The sequence below is a fragment of the Cetorhinus maximus genome, chromosome 10, assembly GCF_964194155.1.
Source record: "Cetorhinus maximus chromosome 10, sCetMax3.hap1.1, whole genome shotgun sequence".
In the NCBI taxonomy this organism is placed as follows: domain Eukaryota; kingdom Metazoa; phylum Chordata; class Chondrichthyes; order Lamniformes; family Cetorhinidae; genus Cetorhinus; species Cetorhinus maximus.
In genome coordinates this window covers 78,635,778-78,662,155 of record NC_135888.1, presented here as the reverse complement: position 1 = coordinate 78,662,155, position 26,378 = coordinate 78,635,778, and the positions used below count along the sequence as shown (strand labels likewise).

Genomic DNA, 26,378 nt, shown 5'->3' with positions numbered 1-26,378 from the left:
TTGTACATTTTCTTATCTGTTTTGGTTAGTTTGAACTTTCATTCATGTGAGCATGTTTATGTGCATGTCTGGTTGAGTTTGTGTGTATACGATTATATGGCTGAGAATGTCTGGTCAGGGAACGTTGAACCCTGTCTTCTTATCCAAGAGCAGGACAGCTTTTGCAGCAGATTGCCCCGTGCATTCGCTTTTTAAAAATTCATTTACGGAGTGTGGGCATCGCTGGCTAGGCCAGCATTTATTGCTCATCCCTAACTGCCCTTGAGAAGGTGGTGGTGACACAAGCTGTGTGGTCTGTACACGGTTAAGTGTCATGCCTCAGTAAGGATCTCTGCCTGGTAATGAGCAGCAGGTTGTCTACTCCGATTAGGCGGAGTTGAGGATCCTGTTTCTTTAAGGATCCACCCCCGTGCTGTTTGAATTGTCCAGTCCCTCTTTTGCAGCTGCCCCGTTCCAGCTCGCTATTGCATTGATAAAAGTGAGATTCGGGCTGGCTGCGCCTTCACAGTGTTGTCAGAGTAAGAGCGGGCTAGTCAGCAGTGTCTTTCACTGAGTGTATTCAGCTCTAACCTTCACAGGAGAGGAGTGCAGTCAACCCGAGCGAGTTGCATCCAAACTGGGAGAGGACAGTCTGCGGGAGCATCAGCCAGCCGCAACCTCGCTGCAAACGGACACTGAATGCCAGGGAAATATGGTGAGATCGGTGGGCGAAAGGACTGCATTCTCTGTATCGGGAGGGCATTGTTCTGTGTCCTTGGTGGTAATTTTGCTGCTGTGATTGTGGAGCTTGTGTGGACTTGTAAAAGAATGTGTTTCTCGTCTGGGACTGTCAGTTGGGGTATGCGGTGGGTTTAGAAATAGTTGGCGAGTTAAGAGTTGGTTTTATTAAATGTGACTGGTTAGCCTCAAGTTACCGCGCTCTCTAGGTGGTCCCGTGTGCCTGCCTCACACATTAAAGCGTGCACTTTACACAAGGCACTTGTCCAAGTCAGTGAGCCACGATGGAGGCTGACCTGTGCTAGCACTTTAAAACTGGGACCTCCCACTATCCCGAAGATAAAGGCAAGACCCTGACCCTCAGTGCATTTGTTTCGGGGTAAGGGGAAACAGAGGGAGAAGTGGAGCTCACGTCAGCTTTCACATTATGAACAGGTCACTGTTAAAATAGCAGCTTTGGAGATGAGAGGGGAGGGGGCAGTGGTGGGAGGTTGTACTGTTATTGTTCTGACTGCTCCAGAGTTTTATAAAATCCTGCACAATCCTATATGTTAAACGTGCTTTTTAATTGGTGAAGCTGGATATTACAGTTGGAGATTGTTTTGTTTCCGACCCACTATGATAGTGAAGGTTTGCTCTTTGGATGAAAGCAGCTTGACGTTGCCCAAGACCCATGGCAGTGATGCTGGCTTCCTACACATGGCACTTGTACAGCAGCCTGTTGTCCAACAGTAAAGAGTTCGCCTTGGTGATTCCCTGCCAGTTGACTTTCACCTTGCTATAGTGACCTGTCTGAAGGGGACTGGCACCACTAGTGTGAGTCTTTGAGCAATTTAAGACTGGCCTTAGTTGATCTGTTCTGATGAAGAGTCATACGGACTTGAAACGTTAACTGTAATCCTCTCCGCAGATGCTGTCAGACTTGCTGAGTTTTTCCAGCTATTTTTGTTTTTTCAGATTTCCAGCATCTGCAGTATTTTGTTTTTATCTTAGTTGACCTTAGCTGGGGCAGCAGCTGAGGCCTGGCAGCCAGTTTTGGTGGTAGGAGGAGGTTCCTGCTCTGGATTGCTAGTCAGTGATTCTTTCTGGAGAATCCATGTTGACAGATATTGGGCTAGACCAGGATTGGATTCCTCCCAAGGATGAATTCCTCTTTGCCCCTTGCCTGTGAAGAATAGCATGTTGAGCTACTTTTATGCTTATTGGAAGTCTGTTTGAGTGTGTGTGGTCTTTTAAAGGGGAGGCAATGCATTGTGGAGCCAGGGAAATGCAGAAACGATGTTTTAAAGTGTGGAAGTGGTGCAGTTACATTTTTGCAATGATTTTCATAAAAGGTTAAGCAGGCTCACTGAAGATTTAGGTGGGAGATCATTTCTTTATAGTTCATCCCTTTTTTTTATTCGTTCATGGGATGTGGACGTCATGGGCAAGGCCAGCATTTATTGCGCCCATCCCTAATTGCTTTAATTTAGAGGGCATGTAAGAGTCAACCACATTGTTGTGGGCCTGGAGTCACATGTAGGCCAGACCAGGTAAGGACAGCAGATTTCCTTCCCTAAAGGACATTAGTGAACCAGATGGGTTTTTATAACAATCGACAATGGTTTCATGGACATCAGCAGACCTTAATTCCAGATTTTTATTGAAACAAATTTCACCATCTGCTGTGGTGGGTTTTGAACCTGGGTCCCCAGAGCACTATCCTGGGTCTCTGGAATACTAGTCCAGTGACAAAACCAATAAACCACCGCCTTCCCCCTGTCTGAATAAACTAGGAACTTTAGTACTGAAATCAGTGTTCCAATATAAACAAGTTTAAACTTTGGCTGGGATGGGGTGAAAATCATTGGGATGGAAAATTGTACACATTTGCCTTTTTATCAACCTTTTATTTATCAAGCAAAGAGCAGGTTATGTGAATACTGGCACTGTGAGTAAGTATTGGATCCCCTCTTTGCCATCCAACAGTGTGCTCATTCCTGCTTGGCACAAGTGCTCTCCATTGTTTTAGATATCAGTTTGGTGATTTCTCCGTACCACAATAAATTTGGAGTGAGGTGAGCTTTGGGAACGGCTGCAGAATCTGTTTAAAGAGCCCAGAAGCTAACCACAGCCAATCTTGGGCAGACTTGTTCACCTTGGTGGCTATGCGTTCATGCATGTTGCCAGATTTAAATCTGATGAAGACTGTATGGTTGGTCCCTAGGAAGTTAATAAGAAAGACCAGCATCTAGACCTATTTCTCATGCAATTTGTTAGCTCACTTGAATTCCCTGGACCAAAAGTCAGCAGCCATTCTAGATTTGTCTTTAGAAAATAAATATCTTAAATGGTTTGAATAAAAGCTAATGGTAGTGGCAGAGTACAGAGAGGAAGTAAACCCCTTCAGGAACTGATGATGCCGGATAGCACTTGGATTTAACTGTTGTATGTAAGTGACCTGTTTATTCAGTTTCCTCCTTCCTAAAGTTGCTGTTTATTCACCAGATATATGTGACACTCTGGGAGTTGTTATTCCAGATGAGTGAGGTGTCAGAATGCTGATTCAGTTTCAGTATTCACTTTTGGGAGGTAGAAAGAGACTATAATAGAGTAAGAAAGTTCCATTGTTTCATAACCCACCATAAACTTTAAGAATTATTTTGCCAGTGACAAGGCACCTTAATTGTCAATGATGTACAATTTTTTTCCCTTGGGCCAATTTCTTCTAAAATAATTTTGAGACTGCGGTGCTAATTGCAGGTCACGGTAACCTAATCTTAGGAGGAAAATAGGCCTCCCTTAAAAAATTTTGTGAAAATATTGATCCAGCAATTCTCTTTACTCTGTAAAAGAACCAAAAGGTCACAGAGCATTACTGACTTGTTTCAGACTTGTACGGTCTACACTTAGTGACGATAGGCTAAAGACATTAATGGCTCCAGTCTCTGTGATAGTGATCTTTGTAATGGAACATGAAGAGGTGGTTGATGAATAGGGATGGTGCTGGTTTTGTCTGTAGTGTAGCTTTTTGTGACTGACCGCTGCTATGTAAACACTTCACAGGCTTGTGTTTTGAACAGTAACATTTTAGAAATTGGCAGGCAGTGAGTAATTCAGTAACAGATAGTGGACAGTGAACGATTGAACTGCTGTTAACAGTACTCTGAAGCGAGTCTCAGCCTGTCATGATAAGCCTCTCTGAGCTTGGCATATTTGGATTATAGATTTCTTGAGCTTTTCTTTCCAAATTCACTGCAATCTCTTCGTGTAGTCTCTTTGTCTCTTCTGAAAATTTTGAGAAACAAAAAATAGAATGTACAAAATATGACCTGTCCAGGCCATTGGACTCCATCGTTGTGAGTCACTGGAAGTTGACCAGTGCAATAGGGATACTTGATCAGTTTATGTGTCTCATTCTCTGTTCTCTCTGATTTGTGTTGTGGTGGTGATGGCCACAAATTATTATAAAGTGTATTGTACGTTGTAATCTAATGGGTAAGATTTAAATGGTGTGTATGTGTGAAGTAGAGGAAATGGTCATTAGATAATGTATTCATTCTTCTACACAAATTGATTTATCCATCAGACTTTCTGAACCTCTTAGAAGACCCTTTGTGGCACACTAATGGTCTTATCTTACTCTTTCATCCAATTTCCTAATACTAAGGACTTGTATTTATTTACCACCTTTTCAATATAGAGCAACATCCTATGCCTATGGGGCAGTGGAGTGGGGTGTGGTGGAAGGGAGGTAGAGATGAATAAATGCCAAACTGTAGTGGGGCAGTTTAAAGAGGCAGGTTTTAAGAGATTTTCAGAGGTGGAGTGTTTTTAGAGAGAGTTCCAGGGAGTGGGATCAACAAGGCTGAATATTCTCCCGGGATAAAGGGAAAAGAGAATTGCAGAAGGCAAGAATCAGAGAACTGAATGGTGAAAGAGGACATAAGACTGAAGAAATTTGTCAAATTAGGATTTTCTGAGCCTGATGAAGATATGAAGACCGGATGAGGTTTTAAACGTGGGATAGGATTTGGGCAGAGTTTTGGACAAATTGGGCTTTCTGGAGCACATTGGGAGGCCAAGGGAAGAGAATATTGAGACAATAGGTGGGCAGTAAGAAAATGGGGAAACCATTTAGAGAGCATTTCATAGGGACCAAGTTCCAAAAGTGTTAAGTAAGGCACTTAATCAGTTATGAATATTTATAGGTATATGCAGTTTGACAGCACATTGGTAATATTTGACCCTGCGATGAGCTTCCAAGGACACCTATGCTATCACTATGTCCAACCGATTCCACCTCTATAAAATTATCCAACTCCGCCCCTGCCTTATCTAGTTTGCTACTGAAACAGTCATCCATTGCTACCTTTAGACCTAACTATTCCAATGCACTCATGGCTGGGTCTACAAGGTTCCTCCCTCTGTAAACTTGAAGTAATCCAAAATTCTGTTGCCTGTGTCCTAACTTGCATCAAGTCCCATTCTATCATCCTCATGCTCACTGACCTCGATTGGCCTAGATTAGTTAAGGAATGCCTTGACTTTTAAATATTTTCATCCTTGTTTTCAAATCCCTCTATGGCCTCATGCCTCCCTATCTCTAATGTCCCCCAGCCCCCACCATGCTCTGAGATCACTGCACTCTTCTAATTCTGGCCCTTTCAGTATCCAACATATTAATTGCTCCAGCATTGGCAGCTGTACCTTCAGTTACCAATGCGCTAAGCTCTAGAACTTCCTCCTAACCCCTCTTCCTTCCTTCACCTTTTTTCATTAAGGCATTCCTTACAACCTTCCTCTTTGGCCAAGCTTTGGAATGGCAGTCTTCCTTATGTGTCCTTCTCCTTACATGGTGTCAAATTTTGTTTGATAGCTCTCCTCTGAAGGACCTTGTGAATTTTTACTATGTTAAAGATTCTGCATAAATACATGGAGGTAGAAATGATTGAGTAGGCTAGGCCTATATTTACTACAGTTCAGAAGAACGATTGCACTGAAACATAAAAAATTCCTAAGGTGCTTGTTGGAATAGATGCTGGAAGGATGTTTCTTCTGGTTGTGGAATGGGTAGGGTCTAGAACTAGAAGTCAGGTCTCGTATAAAGGGTTCTGCTATTTAGGACTGACATGAGGGGAAATTTCTTTACTCAAATGGTTGTGAATCTTTGGCGTTCACTACCCAAGAGAGGTGTGGATGCTCAGTCATTGAGACAGAAATCAATAGCTTTTTGGATATCAAGGGTATGGGGATGGTGCAGTAAGGTGAAGTTGTGGTAGATGATCAGCTATAACATTATTGAATGGCAGAGCTGGGCCAAATGGCTTACTCCTGCACCTATTTCTTATGTTCTTAAGGCCTCCCCCCACCCCCCAATCTCTCCTTCCATAGTGTGGCATCCATTTCCCTGGGGCTTTGTTATTTTTAACGTTAAAGAGTCTATATGTAGGCAGATTTTGTGTGGAAATTGGCATAATATATCTCGTACACTAAGGGGAAAGCTGGTTTTCAGTGCAGTATGGACACTATGGGCTTATATAGCTATGACCTATATTTTGCTTTCTGTTCTTTTGACAGGTGCACTTGCTGTTCACTGCTAGCACTCAGCTCTTGATAATTCTAAATCTAGGACAAACATTACTATACTTATTTGAGTTTGTTTTTCTTAAGCAGATTTTGGCAGTTTGCACCACTGATGTATTTTATAAGACTTGTGATCTTCACTAAGGTAAAGTCACATAGGAATGTTGAGGTCAAAACTGTAGACACTCTGGATAATGGAAAAGTAATGGGATGAAAGACAGAATACAATCTCTCTCTCTCTCTCTCTCTCTCTCTCTCTCCAGTTACCAAGCCCTGAAAGGGTATTGGTGACCATGGACTTCTGTGATTGATCCATGGTTATGCTTGGCAAGGTATGACAGTGGTGTGCCATTGCCTTCTGCAGCTAGCTGACCAGGAAGCTCTCCCACTGTTACCACCTGCCATTGGCGTATCAGAAGGATTTACAGATTGACAATCAACATGTTTGGCTGTGTTATGACACACCTTCTGTGGCTATCAGGTCCTGAAATTGGACTTGAATCCAGTGCTTCTGTCCAGAGGTAGGGATACTACCACTGTGCCATAAGACTGCGAGAATACAATAATACTTGTTAGAATCATTTTGGGGTTAAGGGTAGGAAGCACTGAATGGGGTGTCCTGTACTGGGTCCACTGCTGCTTCTAATTTGAATCGATGTCTTGAATTGAGAAACTTGATGCAATTTGGTTGGATTAACAGGCGATTACAATCTAGCATTGTTCCAAAGCATTTTACGGCCACTTAAATACTTATGAAGTATTTCCATTGTAGTAGGAAATTTGCACACAACACGGTCTCACAAACAACAATGAAATAAATGACCAGGTCATCTGTTTTAGGTTTTGGTTGAAGGGATAAATGTTGGCCAGAGGACTGCTCTTCCAATATTGCTGTGGGGTCTTTTACCTTCTTCTGAGAGGACATATGGGGACCTCAGTTAAATATCTTAATCTGAAAAGTGATACCGCCAGCGGTGCAGCATTCCTTCAGTACTGCACTGAAGTGCTAGCCTTGATTATGTGCTCAAGTCTCTGACTCTGAGGCAAGAGTACTAACACTGAGCCAAGGGTGACACCCAGTGCAGCACACCTAAACAACATGGGCTAAAAGCAAAATAGTGTGGATGCTGGAAATCTGCAAAAGAAACAGAAAATGTTGGAAAAACTCAGCATCTGTGGAGAAAGAAACAGAGTTAACATTTCCAGTCCGTATGACTCTTCTTCAAGAAGAAGAGTCATACGGACTCGAAACGTTAACTCTGTTTCTCTCTCCACAGATGCAGCCAGACCTGCTGAGTTTTAGCAGCATTTTCTGTTTTTATTTATGAACAACATGGGCATTGTTTATTGCTGTTGAATAACTAAGGGTGAAATTGAAAGCATCCTTGGCTGACATGATGCTCAACAATTCCCACCAATGTTGAGTAACAATTGACTAATAGAATGTTTAACTACATAACATAAACACTAGAATACAAGGCAGAGGAAACCATTAACAAACTGTACGAGGCTCTGGTCAAACCAACTTGGAATAATGTGTCCATTTCTGGCCACTAGAACACTAAGGAGATGTTCAACTGTTGCTGTAAAGACAGACCCTAGCATCAAAGTTCTGAGTCATAAGGACAGTCTGCAGAAACTGTGGTTTTCAATTGAGGCATCGGAGTGCTGATTTCTGGCGTCATGTATGAAGGCTATAAATGGTGTACTAAAGGTAAATCCAGAAAAATACATTAAGCTACAAGAGCAGGACAAGGGAACACTGGTTCCAACCAGAAGTGGGTAAACTTGGGTCAGATATCAGGGAAATTCTTCATGCCAAGTGTGATTAGCATCTGAAATGAACCCTTGGGCAGGATTTTCCGGTTGTCGGGCGGGCATGTCGGGTGGGCCCTGGAGCGGTTGGGAAACGGTCCACTGCGCGCAATCGGCCCCCGACTGCGATTTCACACTGGTTGGCCAATTAACGGGTAGCCAGCGTGAAAGGTGCACTGAGGTGCTCAGCGCTGCCGCGGCGGTGGGGGGAGCGGGAGGAGTGCGAGCACAAAAGTCTGCACATGCGCGCACTGAAAGCTCCCTGAAGGCAGAGAGCTGAAGAATTGTACACACAAAAATAAAGATTTTAAAAATGAGAGAAACATGTCCCTACATACGACTCAGCCACATGAACAGGGACATGTTTAAAATGATGTGTAAAAATTTTTATTTTTAAAAAAATTACTGCTGGTTTCTCATCCCGCCCATGGATGAGGTTTCATAAAAAAATCCAAAGGCCGCCTGGCCGATTTTCCAACTGCCAACCGTAAGGTTGGGTGGCAGCGAAAAATAGCTTTTCATGATTTAAGGGCCTTAATAGGCACCTTAATTATGCACGATGACATCGGGGCGCTCGCCCAACATCATCATGCGTGATTTTATGCTCCATTGGGTTGGGCACGCGCCTGCCTGTGGAACGTAAAATCCTGCCCCTTGAGTCGGCTCGTGGAGGCAGAAACTCTGGAATCATTTTAGAACCAGTTGGATGATACGTTAGAGAAGGAGCTGCGGGTCGTTTCTAGATCGATGAGCTTAGATGGGCTAAGTAATCTTCGTTCTCTGTAATTACCTTGTGATCTTATCAGAGTTTCCCCAAAACATATGTCGGTTGCTTTCGAAGATATAGGGCTGGATTCTTGCCCTCGAGGCGGGTAGTGGAAGTTAGGAAAATTCACGGCTCGGCCCACATGCCTTGGGAGAAAGCGTCAGCAAGGACAGGATTCTCGTTTTGGTCAGGGGCTGCTGGCGGGCTTGCTGACCTGGGAAACAGTTTGGAGGCAGCCATAGGGACTACCGGGAGTGGAGGCGGATTGTTTACAAGGCCTTCCTTGGCACTGTGGGATTTCAACCCAGTTAAAATAAAAACAAAAAGGCCCTCCAGCCCTTACCCTTCACTCCCCCTCATCCCTCTCACATTCCCCATGCCCCATCTATGCCACCTCATGGCCCCTCATGCCCTGTATGCCAAACTAAGACCCCCAAACAACCTCTATGGCCCCTCATGCCCCCTATGCTAAGGAAGTCCCCAAATAACCCCTGCCCCCTCATGCCCTCCTCCATGCTAAGCTATGGCATTTCATGCCATAAGAATGGTAATCTGTTAAATGCCTATGGGACATGGTCAGAATTTGATAGACTTCAGAAAATTCTATGGAAAAATATATCCTGGACTTTAACAGCGTTGCCATTCTTTACCTTGAATGTGGGAAAAAAAGGTGACAGACACAAACGAACAGTTCATACTTTCATGGGCACTGCAAAGACAAAACCAATTTATTTTGTTTGAGAAATCAAATTTTCCGTCCCATTAGTGTTCCAGTCATTCTTGCTTTTATTCCTGTTTTCTTCTCTACAAGGCCCACCACATACAACATTTTAAGTGGTCAAAGCCAGAATCGAGCAGAGCCGTGCTCTTTAGAGTGTTTGTGACATTTGATGGTTCCCACCTGATGAATAAATATCCCGATGCCCTCTTCAGTGGGTATATGTCTTTGGTTTGTGTTGTGCTTGAATACTGGTTATGTTTATAATTTTGAGTTATCTACAGGGACTTGTAAATCACTGCAAAGCTGGTGAATCTGTAGCTTTCTAATAGTATGAGCAACCATACTGGAATTTCAGTGAGGTTCCAGTTGCTTAGTGCATGGTGTGGTATGATGCCATAGAGGCTAGAACTTCCAATCTCCGTTCCTAATCAGTGCTGAGCTACATAATGTTATTCATTGTATCAGTATGGGCATCCCAGTTAGCTTTTCTTTGTTAATTCAGTAATACAAATTACTATCCACTGACCACTGAGGGTATTGCAGCCAAACCTCTGTATTTGAATAGCCTGGTGATATTCTGTGTGAAGTTGCATGTGAAGAATGGCCACTTAGGTGAGGTATTGGAAGATTTTTTTTTTGTAAAAATATACTTTATTCACAAAATATCTTCAACAACATTTCAAACCATTTCAAAATCACCATTACAAAAATACAATCAGGTTCAACTTTTACAACATGTATCACGAGGTGCATCAATACAATAAATGAATATTACAATCGTTTGCAGACATTCATTTTGGGCTGTACAGCCCGAGGGGCTCTACACAATTCCCAGTCCCTCGGTGCACTGTGGCAGAAAGGTCTTAGGCAGCGACCCTTCCCCATTGCGCCTTTGCGGCGGCTGCCCCAAGCTTTAGTGCGTCCCTCAGCACGTAGTCCTGGACTTTGGAATGTGTCAGTCTGCAACACTCGGTCGGGGACAACTCTTTGTGCTGGAAGACCAACAAGTTTCGGGCAGACCAAAAAGCGTCTTTCACCGAGTTGATGATCCTCCAGCTGCAGTTGATGTTTGTCTCAGTGTGTGTCCCTGGGAACAGCCCGTAGAGCACAGAGTCCTGTGTCACAGAACTGCTCGGGGTGAACCTCGACAGAAACCACTGCATCTCTCTCCAGACCTTCTTTGCAAAGGCACAATCCACCAGGAGGTGAACAACGGTCTCTTCCCCACCACAGCCACCTCGAGGGCAATGTGCCGAGGGGGTGAGACTCCTGGCATGTAGGAAGGATCTGATGGGGAGGGTCTTTCTCACCACCAGCCAAGCTATGTCTTGGTGCTTGTTGGAAAGTTCTGGCGATGAGGCATTCTGCCAAATGACTTTGACAGTTTGCTGGGGGAACCATCCCACCGGATCCACCCTCTCCTTTTCCCTCAGGGCCTCTAAGACGTTAAGTGCCGACCACTGCCTGATGGACTTGTGGTCAAAGGTGTTTCTCTGCATAAATTTTTCCACAAGGGACAGGTGGTACGGTACTGTCCAACTACTTGGAGCGTTCTGCGGCAGCGTGGACAGACCCATCCTTCGCAACACTGGGGACAGGTAGAACCTCAGCACGTAGTGACACTTGGTGTTTGCATACTGAGGGTCTACACACCACTTGATGCAGCCACACACAAAAGTGGCCATCAGTATGAGGGCGATGTTGGGCATGTTTTTTCCCCCTTTATCTAGAGGCTTGTACATCGTGTCCCTGCGGACACAATCCATTTTCGACCTCCAGATAAAGCGGAAGATGGCTCGGGTGATCGCCACCACGCAGGAGTGTGGAATGGGCCAGACCTGTGCCACATACAGCAACAGCGAGAGTGCCTCACACCTGATGACCAGGTTCTTACCCGCAATGGAGAGGGAGCGTCGCTCCCACATGCCCAGTTTCCTTTTCACCATAGACACTCGCTCCTTCCAGTTTCTAACGCGTGCTCTGGTCCCTCCCAACCATATCCCCAGCACCTTCAGGCCGTCAGCCCTGACAGTGAAGGGGGACAAAGGATCGTCAGCCCAGTTCCCGAAGAACATGGCCTCGCTCTTCCCACGATTTACCTTGGCTCCCGAGGCCAGATCGAACTGGTCGCAGATGTGGATCAGTCTGCGCACCGACAGCGGATCCGAGCAGAAGACGGCGACATCGTCCATGTACAGGGAGGCTTTGATCTGAGTGCCTCCACTGCCTGGGATCGTCACTCCTCTTATGCCTAGATCCTCCCTGATGGACTCAGCAAAGGGTTCTATGCAACACACGAAAAGAACAGGTGAGAGAGGACAGCCCTGCCTGACTCCAGATTTAATCGGAAAGCTATCTGATTCCCACCCATTGATTGAGACTGCGCTACTGATGTTAGTGTAGAGCAGTTGGATCCAATTGCAAATTCCCTCCCCAAACCCCATTTTGGAGAGCACATCCAGGTGCGATATTCTGTCAAAGGCCTTCTCCTGATCCAGGCTGATGAGGCAGGTGTCCACACCCCTGTCCTGTACATAGGCAATCGTATTCCTGAGCAGCGTGAGGCTGTCCGAGATCTTCCTGCCCGGCACAGTGCAGGTCTGGTCAGGGTGGATCACCAATTCCAGAGCGGATTTGACCTGATTGGCGATGACCTTGGACAGAATCTTATAGTCCACATTCAACAGTGAAATGGGTCGCCAATTTCTAATTTCCTCCCTTTCCCCCTTGTGCTTGTAGATGAGGGTGATGATGCTTTTCCTCCTGGATTCTGACATACTGCCGGCCAGGAGCCTACTCTCGTACACTTCTAGCAGGTCTGGGCCGATCCAGTCCCACAGAGCCGAATACAACTCCGCCGGCAAGCTGTCGCTTCCGGGAGTTTTACTCTTCTCGAAGGACTCAAGGGCCTTAATCAGTTCGTCAGGAGTTAGCGGTTTGTCCAGGCTCTCCCGTGTACTGTCGTCTGAGACCTCCGTGATAGAGGACAGGAAGGACTGGGAGGCCGTGCTGTCTGTGGGCTTCACGTCATACAATCCGGCATAAAAGGATTTGCTGATCCTCAAAATGTCGGACCGTGATGACTTTACTGAGCCGTCTTCTTCCTTCAGGCTGCTGATCACAGAGCTCTCTCTGTGTACCTTTTGGAAGAAGAAACGTGAGCATGTCTCATCCTGCTCCACGGAGCGGACTCTGGAACGGAAGATGATCTTGGAGGCCTCCAAGGCAAAGAGCGAGGCTTGCTGGCTCTTCACCTCTTGGAGTTCCTCCTTGACCCCCATCGACTGCAGCCGGAGCAGATTCTGCATGTTTTTCTGGAGTCGAGACATTTCCCTCTGTTCCTTTCTAGCTTTCCGGGTGCCTTTGAGGATGAAAAACCTCTTGATGTTTCCCTTGATGGCTTCCCACCAGTGTGTCAGGGACTCAAAGAGGGGTTTTGGAAGATGGCCAGCCTCTGTAAAGCTGTACTCAACCAATATTGTCCAGTAGAAATCAGGTATTATAGTCACAGGTGTGGCTATGGGAACACCATTTTAGTCATATTCATTAACTTTAGCAGAAAGTGCCTTATATGTATTTACATTATACTGATGAGCTTTAAAATGTATATTTACTTAAACATTAATGACTATTCAGTAACCAAGGAGGTAAAGCACTCATGACATTCAATGTGTTTTACCAACAAACACAATTTTTAAAATATGCATATGTGCAGTATGCAATGAATACTGAGATCACATGCCCAACAACAGTATATATTACACAACAAAAACAGAATTACCTGGAAAAAATCAGCAGGTCTGGCAGCATCGGTGGAGAAGAAAAGAGTTGACGTTTCGAGACTCGAAACGTCGACTCTTTTCTTCTCCACCGATGCTGCCAGACCTGCTGAGTTTTTCCAGGTAATTCTGTTTTTGTTTTAGATTTCCAGCATCCGCAGTAGTTTTTTGTTTTTATAACAGTATATATTACTCATTTTTATTTAATCAGTTACAAATAGGAACATCTGATACCCATTTAGCTACACGTAAATGCCATTTCTCTTGTGCCAGCAGGAACATAAACTGCCAATTTCTGAATTCCAACCTTTGTACCCATACCAATCAAGCTGCCAAATCACTTCATTTTCAAAAGAAAGTTAATACAATTGGGAGAATTAACCTTCCCCATTCAGTTATTCTTTCTCTTACCCTCACTCGCGCGCTTTCTTTCTCCCTGTCTCTCTATTAGCGTGGCTCAGTGGTAGCAATTGCATCTCTGAGTCAGCCAGTTGTGGGGCCAAGTCCCATTCCAGAAACAAAATCTAGGTTAACACAACCAGTGCAGTACTGAGGGAGTGGAGCACTGTTGGAAATGTTATCTTTCAGATGAACTGTTAAACGGAAGCCCCATTTAAACCTGAGACCCACCTCGTAAAGGCACATCACTTGTCTTTGGGAAGTTTAAGTAAAGCCAACATTGTGAATCTATTGGCTGGGAATATTTTGCAGAAGGTTTATAATCCCTATTTCTAATTGAGCATCTTGTCTCTATGTAGTAGCTCTTGCATGCCTGAGAATGAGTGATGATGTTCCAGTGATAGGAATCCTTTCCTGTCTAAAATCTGATTCTTCAGATATAATTGTGTTTTAACTCTAATTGCCTTTTTCTGGTTCATGTCACCCTGTCTAACCACACTGATCAGTTCACACTGCCTGTATTATTACAATCCCCAAGCACTGAAGCTTCCCTCTCTTCAGGTACCATGATTAAAGAGGGCATTGGCAACCATGGATCTCCATGTTAATCTTATTCACTAGATGTGGAGCATCTTCGTTGGTGGTACATTCATCCAGTTTCTGAGGCTCTTTAGAAAGATCGTTCTTTGTCTACCTCGATCTCTTTTACCATCGATCTTTCACATCAGAATCAGACTTTCTAAATCATGATTTCTTATTGCATGGCCAAGAAATTCCAACTGTCCCTTCCTGATCTTGGCCAGCAGAGATCTTTTGGTCTCAGATTTTACTGAGGCTCACCTTTCACCTGAAGCTTACATATTCTGAAAAGAGAAGTTCTCCCCTTTGGAGACTACAGCTTTATTTGAAAATCATTTCTTTTAAACGTATGTCCCTCTTGTAGTTTGTAGCCAACTACATCACAAACTCTTGTTGTCCCTGCAATGGGGAAGAAGCGTTAAATTTAAAAGGGATGTTGTCTCTCTCTTGGAGTTTATAAGAAAACTTAACACCCATCTGAACTCATAATTCTAGGGGCTGTCTGAGAAATTTGTAGCATGTTTTATATGATTATTCTCACTGGTTTACATTATAGTAGATGCGACATTTGTTTCCATTGGCTTTTCTGAACTTTTTTTAGGCTAACTTTTAAAGAACAACTGAGTACCAATTCTTTACAAAATGATGTCATAGGATGTCTGTTTACAAAGGGCTGTTTAAAAAGACAACTCCATATACCAAGAACATCTGGCACTTTTAATGTTTTACTTAAGGAAGAAAAAACTTGAATTTAATTTGAAAGAGATGCAGTGGAGTGGTACTAATTCACCAAGTTGAAGTTGAGATTGGGCAGTGATGGGTGGGGATGGTTTGCTATTCTCGCCTTTCAGATTTAGCCTGCAACTGAAAAAGAAATCCTCAGGATGGATTCCTTGGGCTGGATTTTCATGGAGTTGGGGAGAGTCAGTGGGAAGGTGAAAATGGCGGCCGGGACCTGATTCCAGAATTCTCCACCCTATTCCCCTTCCCATTTTCAGGAATGCCTTTCAAGGGTGCACCCGCCTTGAGGATGAAAATCCAGCCCGCAGACTATCATTTGCGACACCTCTGAGGTGCTGTGAGCCATGACTCTTTGAAAAGCTGGCCTGACCCCATGAAAATTGCGGAGGACTAGGACATGCTGCCTCCTGCAATGAAGCCAGCCAGGTGGGAAGGGAAGGGTTACAGGCATTGCCATGGTGAGAGGCTTGGATGTAGGTCACCCACAGGATATGTGGTGTTGACGTGGGTTCTGGGGCCCAGGAGGTAAATTGGAGAAACTGGATGTTGACGCATGCAAGTAGCCAATTTAAAATCAAACTTTTAACCACAATGGGATATCCTTTTGCTGGAAACTAATCTGGAGCACAATGGGATTAATTAAATAAGCCATACTACAAATTGGGAATTTGCTTTAGCTGAAAATAGGGCAGTTTTAATTTCTTGTGCAGCATAACTAGGTTATTTGCGAAATAACCTTTACCAGTTGATGCTCAAGTCTCCAATACTCTCTCAGAAAGGATTACCTTTCTTGGAAGACTTACCCCCACCAATAGTCTTTAAAGAGCACTGAAGAAAACAGTCTCTGATCAACGTAATGGAGTGTAGCCTGGACGCTCCCTAACAGCACTGTGAGTGTACCGACACCTTGTAGACACAACAGTTCAAGAAGGCAGCTCACCACCACCTTCTCAAGAGCAATTTGGGATGGGCAATAAATGCTGGCCTAGCCAGTGACCCCCATATCCCATGAAAGAATTTTTAAAAAAAAGCTGGTCCTGAGTGGCAGCATTGGACAGAGTTGCAGAGCAAGTGGATCATTGGAGTCCCTGGACTGCAATTTTGATAAGCTGTGAGTCTGCTACTGCTGACTGTCACTCTGCTGACATGAAGATACTTCATCAGCCTGACAATCGTATGAACGCTGAACTAACGCACTGCAGAAATGGCCAAGAGATGACTTGGGTCTTTTATAAACAAGAGGGCGGACCACCTGGCATTGACCCAGGCACCAGAAATGACAACGGCAAACTCAGTCCTGTCGACCCTGCAAAGTCCTCCTTACTAACATCTGGGGGCTAGTGTCAAAACTGGGAGAGCTGTCTCACAGACTAGTCAAGCAACAGCCTGACATAGTCATCCTCACGGAATCATACCTTACAGATAATGTCCCAGACACCACCATCACCATCCCTGGGTATGTCCTGTCCCACCAGCAGGACAGACCCAGCAGAGGTGGCGACGCAGTGGTATACAGATGGCGGGAATTTTTCCTGGGAGTCCTCAACATCGATCTGGACCACTGAAGTCTCAGGGCATCAGGTTAAACATGGGCAAGGAAACCTACTAATTACCACGTACTACCCTCGCTCAGTTGATGAATCAGTGCTCCTCCATGTTGGACACCACTTGGAGGAAGCACTGAGGGTGGCAAGGGCACAGAATGTGCTCTGGGTGGAGGACTTCAATGTTCGTCACAAAGGATGGCTTGGTAGCACCACTACTGACCGAGCTGGCTGAGTCCTAAAAGACATAGCTGCTAGACTGGGTCTGCAGCAGGTGATGAGGGAACCAATAAGAGGGAAAAACATAATTGACCTCACCCTCACCAACCTGCCTGTTGCAGATGCATCTGTCCATGACAGTATCGATAGGAGTGACCACCACACAGTTGTTGTTGAGACAAAGTCCTGCTTTCAATTGAGGAAACCCTCCATTGTGATGTGTGGCACTACCATTGTGCTGAATGGGATGGATTTCAAACAGATCTAGCAACTCAAGACTGGGCATTCATGAGGTGCTGTGGGCCAGCAGCAGTAGCAGAATTGTACTCGAACACAATCTGTAACCTCATGACCTGGCATATCCCCCACTCTACCATTACCATCAAGCCAGGGGATCAACCCTAGTTAATGAAGAGTGCAGGAGAGCATGCCAGGAGCAGCACCAGGCATACCTAAAAATGAGGTATCAAGCAGCATAAGCAGCAAGTGATAGACAGAGCTAAGCGATTCCACAACCAACGGATCAGATCTAAGCTCTGCAGTCCTGCCACATCCAGTCGTGAATGGCGGTGGACAATTAAACAACTCACTGGAGGAGGACGCTGCACAAATCTCCCAATCCTCAATGATGGGGAAGCCCAGCACATCAGTGCAAAAGATAAGGCTGAAGCATTTGCTACAATCTTCACCCAGAAGTACTGAGTGAATGATCCATCTCGGCCTCCTCCGGAGGTCCCCAGCATCACAGATGCCAGTCTTCAGCCAATTCGATTCACTCCATGTGATATCAAGAAATGGCTGAAGGCACTGGATGCTGCAAAGGCTATGGGCCCTGACAATATTCTGGCAATAGTACTGAAAACTTGTGCTCCAGAACTTGCCGTGCCCCTAGCCAAGCTGTTCCAGTACAGCTACAACACTGGCATCTACCTGGAAATGTGGAAAATTGCCCAGGTATGTCCTGTACACAAAAAGCAGGACAAGTCCAACTGGCCAATTACCGCCCCATCACTCTACTCCAACCATCAGTAAAATAATGGAAGGGGTCACCAACAGTGCTATCAAGCAGCACTTGCTTAGCAATAACCTGCTCATTGAAGCCTAGTTTGGGTTCCGCCAGGGCCACTCAGCTCCTGACTTCATTATAGCTTTGGTTCAAACATGGACTAAAGAGCTGAACTCCATAGGTGAGGTGAGAGTGACTGCCCTTGACATCAAGGCAGCATTTGACAGAGTGTGGCATCAAGGAGCCTTAGCAAAACTGGAGTCAACGGGAATCAGGGGGAAAACTCTCTGCTGGCTGGAGTCATACCTAGCACAAAGGAAAATGGTTGTGGTTGTTGGAGGTCAGTCATCTCAGCACCAGGACATCACTGCAGGAATTCCGCAGGGTAGTGTCCTCGTCCCAACCATCTTCAGCTGCTTCATCAATGACCTTCCTTCCATCCTAAGGTCAGAAGTGGGGATGTTCGCTGATGATTGCACAATGCTCAGCACCATTCGTGACTCCTCAGATACTGAAGTAGTCCATGTCCAAATGCTGCAAGACCTGGACAATATCCAGGCTTGGGCTGACAAATGGCAAGTAACATTCACGCCACACAAGTGTCAGGCAATGACCATCTCCAGCAAGAGAGAATCGAACCACCCCCCCACCCCTGCCCCCAACCTTTGATGTTCAACGGCAGTACCATCACTGAACCCCCCACTATCAACATCCTGGGGATTACCATTGACCAGAAACTGAACTAGACTAGCTGTATAAATACCATGGCTACAAGAGCAGGTCAGAGGCCAGGAATCCTGCAGCGAGTAACTCACCTTCTGACTCCCCAAAGCCTGTCCATCATCTACAAGGCACAAGTCAGGCGTGTGATGGAATTCTCTCCACTTGCCTGGACGAGTGCGGCTCCCACAGCACTCAAGAAGCTCAACACCATCCAGGACAAAGCAGCCCATTTGATTGGCACCACATCCACAAACATTCACACTCCACCATTGACGCACAGTAGCAGCAGTATGTACCATCTAAAAGATGCACTGCAGGAACTCACCAAGGCTCCTTAGACAGCACCTTCCAAACCCACGACCATTGCCATCTAGAAGGACAAGGGTAGCAGACACATCAGAACACCACCACCTGGAATTTCCCCTCAAGTCACTCACCATCCTGACTTGGAAATATATCGCCGTTCCTTCACTGTCGCTGGGTCAAAATCCTGGAACTCCCTTCCTAACAGCACGGTGGGTGTACCTATACCACATGGACTGCAGCGGTTCAAGAAGGCAGCTCACCACCTTCTCAAGGACAACTAAAGATGGGCAATAAATGCTGGCCTAGCCAGTGAAGCCCACATCCCATGAATGAATAAAAGAATGCAGGAGGCCTACCGCTTAACATTTCTACATGTTGGTTATTTGGGACATGTATAGAAGGGGGCGAGGGAAAATGATTGGGAAAAGAGAAGGCTGCGGTGCACTGCGTGATAATTGTCAGAATTTACAGTATAAAGCATTTGATTGAATGATAGTAAAAACTCTAGGGTATCTGTTGTGGTGTACCCCCACAGTCCCTCCACACCCCACCAAAGGAGCCAAGTCATGCAGGGGTCTCAACTATTCATGTGCTGAAGCCCTTTCTCACCTTGCCAAGGTAGCTAGCTATTTATTCCTTATTAAATGTTTGGATGATTGGTAGGCTGTTTGACTGTGGTAGGCATCACTGCCAAGCCCAATCTAGTCTCACGCAACCTGTACACATTTTCAGCAGAGGTTATTGGGCCATAGCCTGGCTTCAAAGTCCTGGATCATTTAATTCCCCCCCACCATCCTCACCACCCCACCCAAATCCCACCCGCCATCCCTCCGTCAAGTGTTACAGCCTGTAGCAATAAGGTAAGCGTGCAAAAATCTGGGGATTGGACTCTTCCTAGTCTGTAAGACCTGATGACTGTAGGAGTCAGCAATTTGCCAACTGAAAGAACAGACAGTTTGTGTTTATTTTGCAAAAGTAAAGGTGAGTTTTTATTTTCATTTGATTTGTTGCTCAAACTGAGATGGAGAGGATGAACAGGCAGTGTGCTCTGTAATTGAACACAGCCAGAGTGTGACAATGGCCTGGGTACCCCCTTCCTTTTCTGTAGGAAGTGGCTGATAGCCCCACAGTTCCAAAGAGCCCTACATCTCATTATGACAGTGCTTACTGATAGTCGCAGTTCAGTTGGAAGGCTTTGTGCAAATATTAGAAGGTTTTTTTTTGGTCAGTTTTGGTGGGGAGGGGCAATTGTGGAGGTTGGGGTGGAAGAGGAATATGTCTTTTCAGGAGAAAAGATGCAGCAGCAGGTTCCTTTATTTCCATGCCCCTTTTCAGAGCAGGCGCTAATTAGAATTTTGCCTCATGCTGGCTTTCGAGAAGCTGACTACAGAGAGTTTGTACGGAGAGCAGTGATACTGCTGTTATGTACCTCACTGTTGGTCAGTGATGAGTTTCTGATAATGCTGGAGAACACTAGGGTTCAGGAAATCTTAATTGACCTTGAGGAAAATCTACTTCCTGACAGCAGGAGATGAATTACTTTTCCCACATCTCTCTAATCCCAAATTTATATTAAATGTTAATATACCAAACTGGAGAATGAGGCCTGTGGTTTGGGCCTGAGTGGAGAAAGGGGAGTCCACGGGGAAGATTTTCTGCTCTGGGTGGAATTTGAGCGAGGCAGGATTAGTGTCTGCCAAGGAGTGGGCTGACTGTACCGGAGTATTCTCATTTTATGTACTCTTTCATTGAGGATATGGTGCATAACAACAGTTGGAGAGTAGCAGCAGTTGATGAGTCTCTTCCCCTCCATGAGAAGCAAACATCGGCACTCCTGAGGTTGGAGAGGAGCAGGTAAGGATGGCAGGTGACAGCTGTGGGTTCAGGGTCACATCTGTTGGTTTTGCTTCTCATCCCCTCATGCCTTACATTGCTCTTTTAAGCAAGCTTTCATAAAACCCTCATGTTGCCCCTCCATTGAGTGAAATACTTGTTCTTTTATCCTCAATCTCTCTTCCTAAATGTGACTGAGGACAGGGAGCCAGGCCCCTTGTCCCTGGCTTTACTTCATCGCACATGCTGTCATGACCCGCTCTTTCTTAAATCATAACTGAGGAAAGTTCAGATATTCTTTGGAATAAGGGAGGCTGAGGAGATTTAATTGAGGTGTACAAATTGATAATAGGCCTAGATAGTGTGAATATGTAGGAATATTTCCCTTAACATGAGGCCATTAGCCAGGGGGACATAGATTTAAAGTAACTAAAGGAGAGAGAGCATGAGAGAGAGCAACATCCTGGCTTCAGAACACCCCCCCTGCCCCCAATTCCAACTCCCCTTACCGAGGGCAACTCTTCCTCTCTGTTCAAAGACCAGTGGCTCCAGGTTTGGCCTCACCCTGAGGACACACAAATCATGAAGCCTGGCAGACATCTGCCTCATTTCGAGGGACTTCCCATATACCAGCCCAGAGATAACCATCTGGGTTGGAGGCATTCGTGAGTGAGTCAGAAAACTCTGGGTGATATGTGGAGCCAAGAAGGAAGGAATTGTTGTGATAACTAACTCCTCATCTGAAGAGCCTCCAGACAGATGGGTCTTGCTTTTAAAATTAAATGTTTACTGTATTAAGTGCTGCCTCCACAGTTTCCAGCGAGCTGCAACACATGGTGTGTGGTTGGATGAGCCCACTGCCCATATCTGCCATTCTCTAATGGATGGCTTCTGCATGCCACTCTGATAGATCAGTAGCAGAAGCCTAAGGGAAGTCTGTTCCTTCCAGGGGTGCTCTGTTACCATGGAGACCTGTGGGTAACTTTGAACTTTGTCAGGATTGGAAAACTGCCTGATATACAGTTAATTTCCACTGGTCTAATTGGAAGGGCAAATCCAGGTGGGATGCTATGGGCAGTTGATCTGAACCCCCACCAAATTTGAAAGCCATACTCCTTTGTGTTTGATGGGAGAGAAAATGTTCCACCTTGGCCTCTGTATGACAGAGCTAGGATACAGAAATACATCTCTGAGCATCGCCAACTCATTGACATTGATGGACCTGCTTTCCCACATATTAGTTGTCATGCGGAACCAGCATCTGATGCCAGGGGCATGACACTGAAACTATCTCTTAGGATAAGAGTGAATATGTGCCCTCCCACCAATCCTCTCAAATGCCCATGCCAGTAGGTGGAGCACTGGGTTAGGGGTACAGAGTTGTACTTACAATACTGGTATACAGAATGGTGAGTGCTAGACATCAACTGACGCTATGGATGCACATTGCAGTGTTCTGTGTTCAGGTAAGATTTGGGAACAGCTTTCATCAGGTGTGGACTGGAGTTGTGTGGGTTGTACAGAAGCGTCTATGAATGATGGCATGTTGATGGAAAGGAAATCTGTCTATAGTGCTGTTTATGCAGTAGGTAGAAGTCATAACAAGAGGGGACCTCCATACATCAGTGTGGCAAGAATTTGTCACAGAGTCAGGAAAAGATTGCTCCTGGCATTTTCTTTAGTCCTTCCTGGCCAGATGCCAGTAAGTGTATCTGTGATCTCCAGTGTGAAGATATAAGCAGGTAGGTACTATGCTTCTTTGGCATTCCAGCTTTATGGTCTGCCGTTCCTACTCCAAGTTGAAAGGAATTCCCAATGGGAGCAGCAGCATTTAAAGCATGACCGGGAGTGAATGAATAGGAGGCCCACAGACAAAGTACAAACGGTGAAATAATCCTGGGCAACTCTTCTAAAGTGTTGTTTTTACTTAAGTGGAAATGAGACGGTAAATGATGGAAAAGAGTTTGGAAGCTCACCACAGCCTCACTTAAACACACCCCACCATTTTAAGGTGGGTTACATTCACCAGGAATCACAGCAGAAAATTAATGGGTGCTAAAGTGGACAGACATTTGCATAATGGATCCCCAGCCTCCGAAAGTCAAGGGGTACTTTTATGGAAAATACAGCCTAATAGACTAGACACTGACACTGCACTCTCTCAGGCTTTTATGAGCTGCAAGCCCAGGGTGTTGACTTAACACGTGGGCAGGCAGACAGTTTTATGTCTCATCTGAAAGATGGCACCTCTGACAATGTGACATACTCTTGGCGCTGAAGCATCAGTCTACGTTATTTGCTCCAGTCGGTAATGGAGCCCACAGCTTCTCTGACTGAGTCCTGCAAATTCAGCCAAACAGGCAGTTAAGGCTCTGAGGTACTTTCTGGAGGTGGTGGAGTGCTGTGCCCAAGCTTGGAGGAGGCATGTGTTACAAAGTTTGCCCATCCCCTGGAGAAGCAGCCAAGCTATAAGCCATTCTATAAAGTTTCTGTTCTACAAATGAATTTTGCTGTTTGAGACAATCCTTTGTGTAAATCAATCTAGCCTTTGAAACAGATAAATTTTACTGGAATTGTAATGGGAGCAGATTTCTGCAAAAAATCTTAATTTCATGCTTGGAGGAAACCTTCTAAAAATTCAAATACTTAAGAGTTCAGATTAAGCTGAATGTGTCCGCTTTGGTTTATGTCTGATTGGTGTTATGCTTTAATTCTGGTTTTGAGTTTCAGGGAATGTGATATCATCAATAGTCAAGCTTCCAATAATCTTGTCATTTCTAACTATCCAACTCTACTCTTCCCCATCAGGCCCATTCAGTTTTTTTACTTCTTGATGTGCTGACTTGCATGAGAGTGTGTTTTCATGTGCCTCCCACCAATTGATATCCTCCTTCAGTGGCTGTTCCTTGTGAATCTAGATGATGAATATTTGCCTGTACAGCGGACTGTGGAAGGAACATAACAAGCTGCCCTATACAGTATCTGTTCCACAAATTATCTTTGGTGTTTGAGGGAGCCCTTTTTGATCCTGTGGTCGTGTTTGCACATGCAGAAGTTACAGTGGTGGTTCCTGTGTAGACAGTAATCCCTGCTGACTGTTTATGTTTTAGTGCAAGGGTGACCAAAACCAACTGTAACACCCCTAAAGTTACTTACCAGCTAACCCCGTATAGTGAAGGGAAAAGGGAATCCATATTAAAAGGGAATGTTAAGTTACTTAATACTTTAAAATGTACATTTATACACAGATCATGAATTTTGAAGAAATTATCTTGCTTATCTTGCTGGACAGTTTCCACATGATCCAGACTGACCTAGAAATAGCCATGTATTTACCTTCTCCATTCATTTTCTGCCCTTGCTTTTTGACCGTGGCTGCAGCTCATTCAAATCCACCCTGTATGCTTGTGCTTCTGAAGATTTGGCACATTTTGAACTTGGCTGAGCACCAGTGACCTGGCGTTATACAAACTCTTCGAATCCATTGCATCTTAATAACATCTCCAGCTGTGTGCAGCTATTTCTGCTCCTGTTTTTAATAAAGGACGATGAGCCCAAAAGCTTGTTCTTGGCAGTTTTTAAGGCTGGTTGCCATTTGCACAGGAGGTTAGTGGTTAGTGAAGCCCGATATTTTGGACTTTGTTATTGACTTGCCGCAGTTTAGTCTGCTCTGAGGCACATATGTGTCCATTTCTTTCTTTTTTTCAACCCAATGCAGCTGCTTCAAAGACGCACACTGTTCTGTGAATAGCGAGGGGGACCTCCTTTAATTGTGTGATTCAATAGTTCCTATACCAATTTGTATCTGAATATCAAGGTGTAGTTATCCAAAATTCAAATGTAAAGCTTTGTTTGCTAGGGTGAGGAAAGTTAGTGCTGGACTGGAACACTTTCCACTTCAAGTAGTCAGGTATGGCCCTTGGTGTAGGACTGTTAGATACAGAATGAGGTTGCCTCAACTCTGCTGAAAAACATGCCCATGCCTCAACCTCAAGAGTATCCCTTACGGCACTAGTTTGAGATCTTTTCAGTGAGCTTGCTGAAAAGCCCAGAAATGAGGTTAGTCTTCTGCCAGAGGCCATGTCCACTAGAAACTGGGTTGAGACCACATGATGAAAATTTCACCCAGGACCCTTGCAGTCACACTGTTGTATGTTGAGTCCTGTAATGTATTATCTAATGCTTTGTTACTTGCTCGGAATGTCTCAATGGTTCACTGATAATGAGCTACTTTTGAAATGCTATTGCTGTTAGGTAATCAAATGTTGCAGCATATTTGCACACAGCCGTGTCACACTGGCCCAGGAGAAGCAATCTGCTGAAATAGCCGCCTAGGGTCCACAAATAGGACAAGTGACCAGTGAATTTGATTTTTGATATTCACCGAGGGATAAACATTGACCAGAATGTCAAGAGAGTGTGCTACTTTCTTCCAATTCTGGCCTCTTTTGCGTCCCCTACCTCCTATGCCCCACAGCTGTGCCTTCAGCTGTCTGGACCTTGATCCCTGGAATTCCCACGCTCCTCCCCCACCTTCCTCTTTCTCTTCCACCCTCCTTTTTTAAAAATGCTCTTTAAAACATACATCTGACCAATTTTTTGGTCTCAATGGCCTAATTATTAATGGCTGTTATTCATTGGGTGGACATCATCCTAAAGGTCTGGCTAGAGTAGCATTGCTTCCCCTACTCAGCTAGATAAATCTTCATGGGCAGTGGATAAAAGAAAAGAAACAGGGCCTAAGAGAAGAAACAACTTCTTTGGCTTAATGTCAATTTATATTTTGGTTTGATTATAATCCTGTGTAGTATTTTCAGACATTTACTACATTAAAGCTACTATATGAGTTTATTTTATTCGTTCATTGGATGTGGGAGTTGCTAGCAAGTCCAGCATTTGTTTCCCATCCCTCATTGCTCTTGAGAAGGTGGTGGTGAGCTGCCACCTTGAACTGCTGCGGTCCATCTGGCGCAAGTGTTCCCACAATGCTGCAAGGAGGGAGTGCCAGGATTTTGTTTGCACAACAGTGAAGGAACAATGATTATGGTCCCAAGTCAGGATGGTGCTTGGCTTGGAGGGTGGTGTTCCCATTGTCTGCTGCTCATATTGTTCTAGGTGATGGAGGCCGCAGGTTTGGAAAGTGCTTTCGAAGGAGCCCTGAAGAGTTGCTGCAGTGCATCTTGTATATGGTGCACAATGCTGCCACTGTGCGTCAGTAGTGGTGGGAGTGAATAGTTAAGATGGTGGCTGGGGTGCTGATCAAGCAGGTTGCTTTGTCCTGGATGGTGTCAATGATCTTGAGTGTTGTTGGAGCTACATATATCCAGGCAAGGGGAGAGTATTTCATCACACTCCTGACTTGTGCCTTGTATATGGTGGATAGGCTTTGGGGAGTCAGGAGGTGAGTTACTTGCTGCAGGATTCCTAGCCTCTAACACATAAACACAGTATTTATGTGACTGGTCCAGTTCAGTTTCTGTCAGTGGTAATCCGCAGGATGTTGATTACATTTTATTTTCATTAAATATTGCTTGTGATCTTGGATGGGGTTTGGTATAAAGTCTCGTCTGAAAATGGAAGTTTCAGTTTAGCTTTTAATCTGAAAGAAGGCATCTCTGACAATGTAACATGCCTTCAGTAAAACACCAACAGTGTCAGCTGACAC

At 44.9% G+C, this 26,378-nt stretch overlaps 1 protein-coding gene across 3 annotated transcripts in view; it reads left to right on the top strand.

Annotated features, from left to right (window-relative positions):
• The first annotated feature begins 421 nt into the window (after positions 1–421).
• Positions 422–26,378, top strand: part of n4bp3 (NEDD4 binding protein 3) — a 110,774-nt gene continuing 84,817 nt past the window's right edge. Inside the window, exons 1-2 of one of the 3 annotated variants that reach the window (XM_078550654.1) lie at positions 422–694; positions 20,634–20,734. The gene's annotated coding sequence lies outside the window, so the exon portion shown is untranslated. The remainder of the gene's footprint in view (positions 695–20,633; positions 20,735–26,378) is intronic. The other 2 variants (XM_078550655.1, XM_078550652.1) reach the window with 2 other exon arrangements.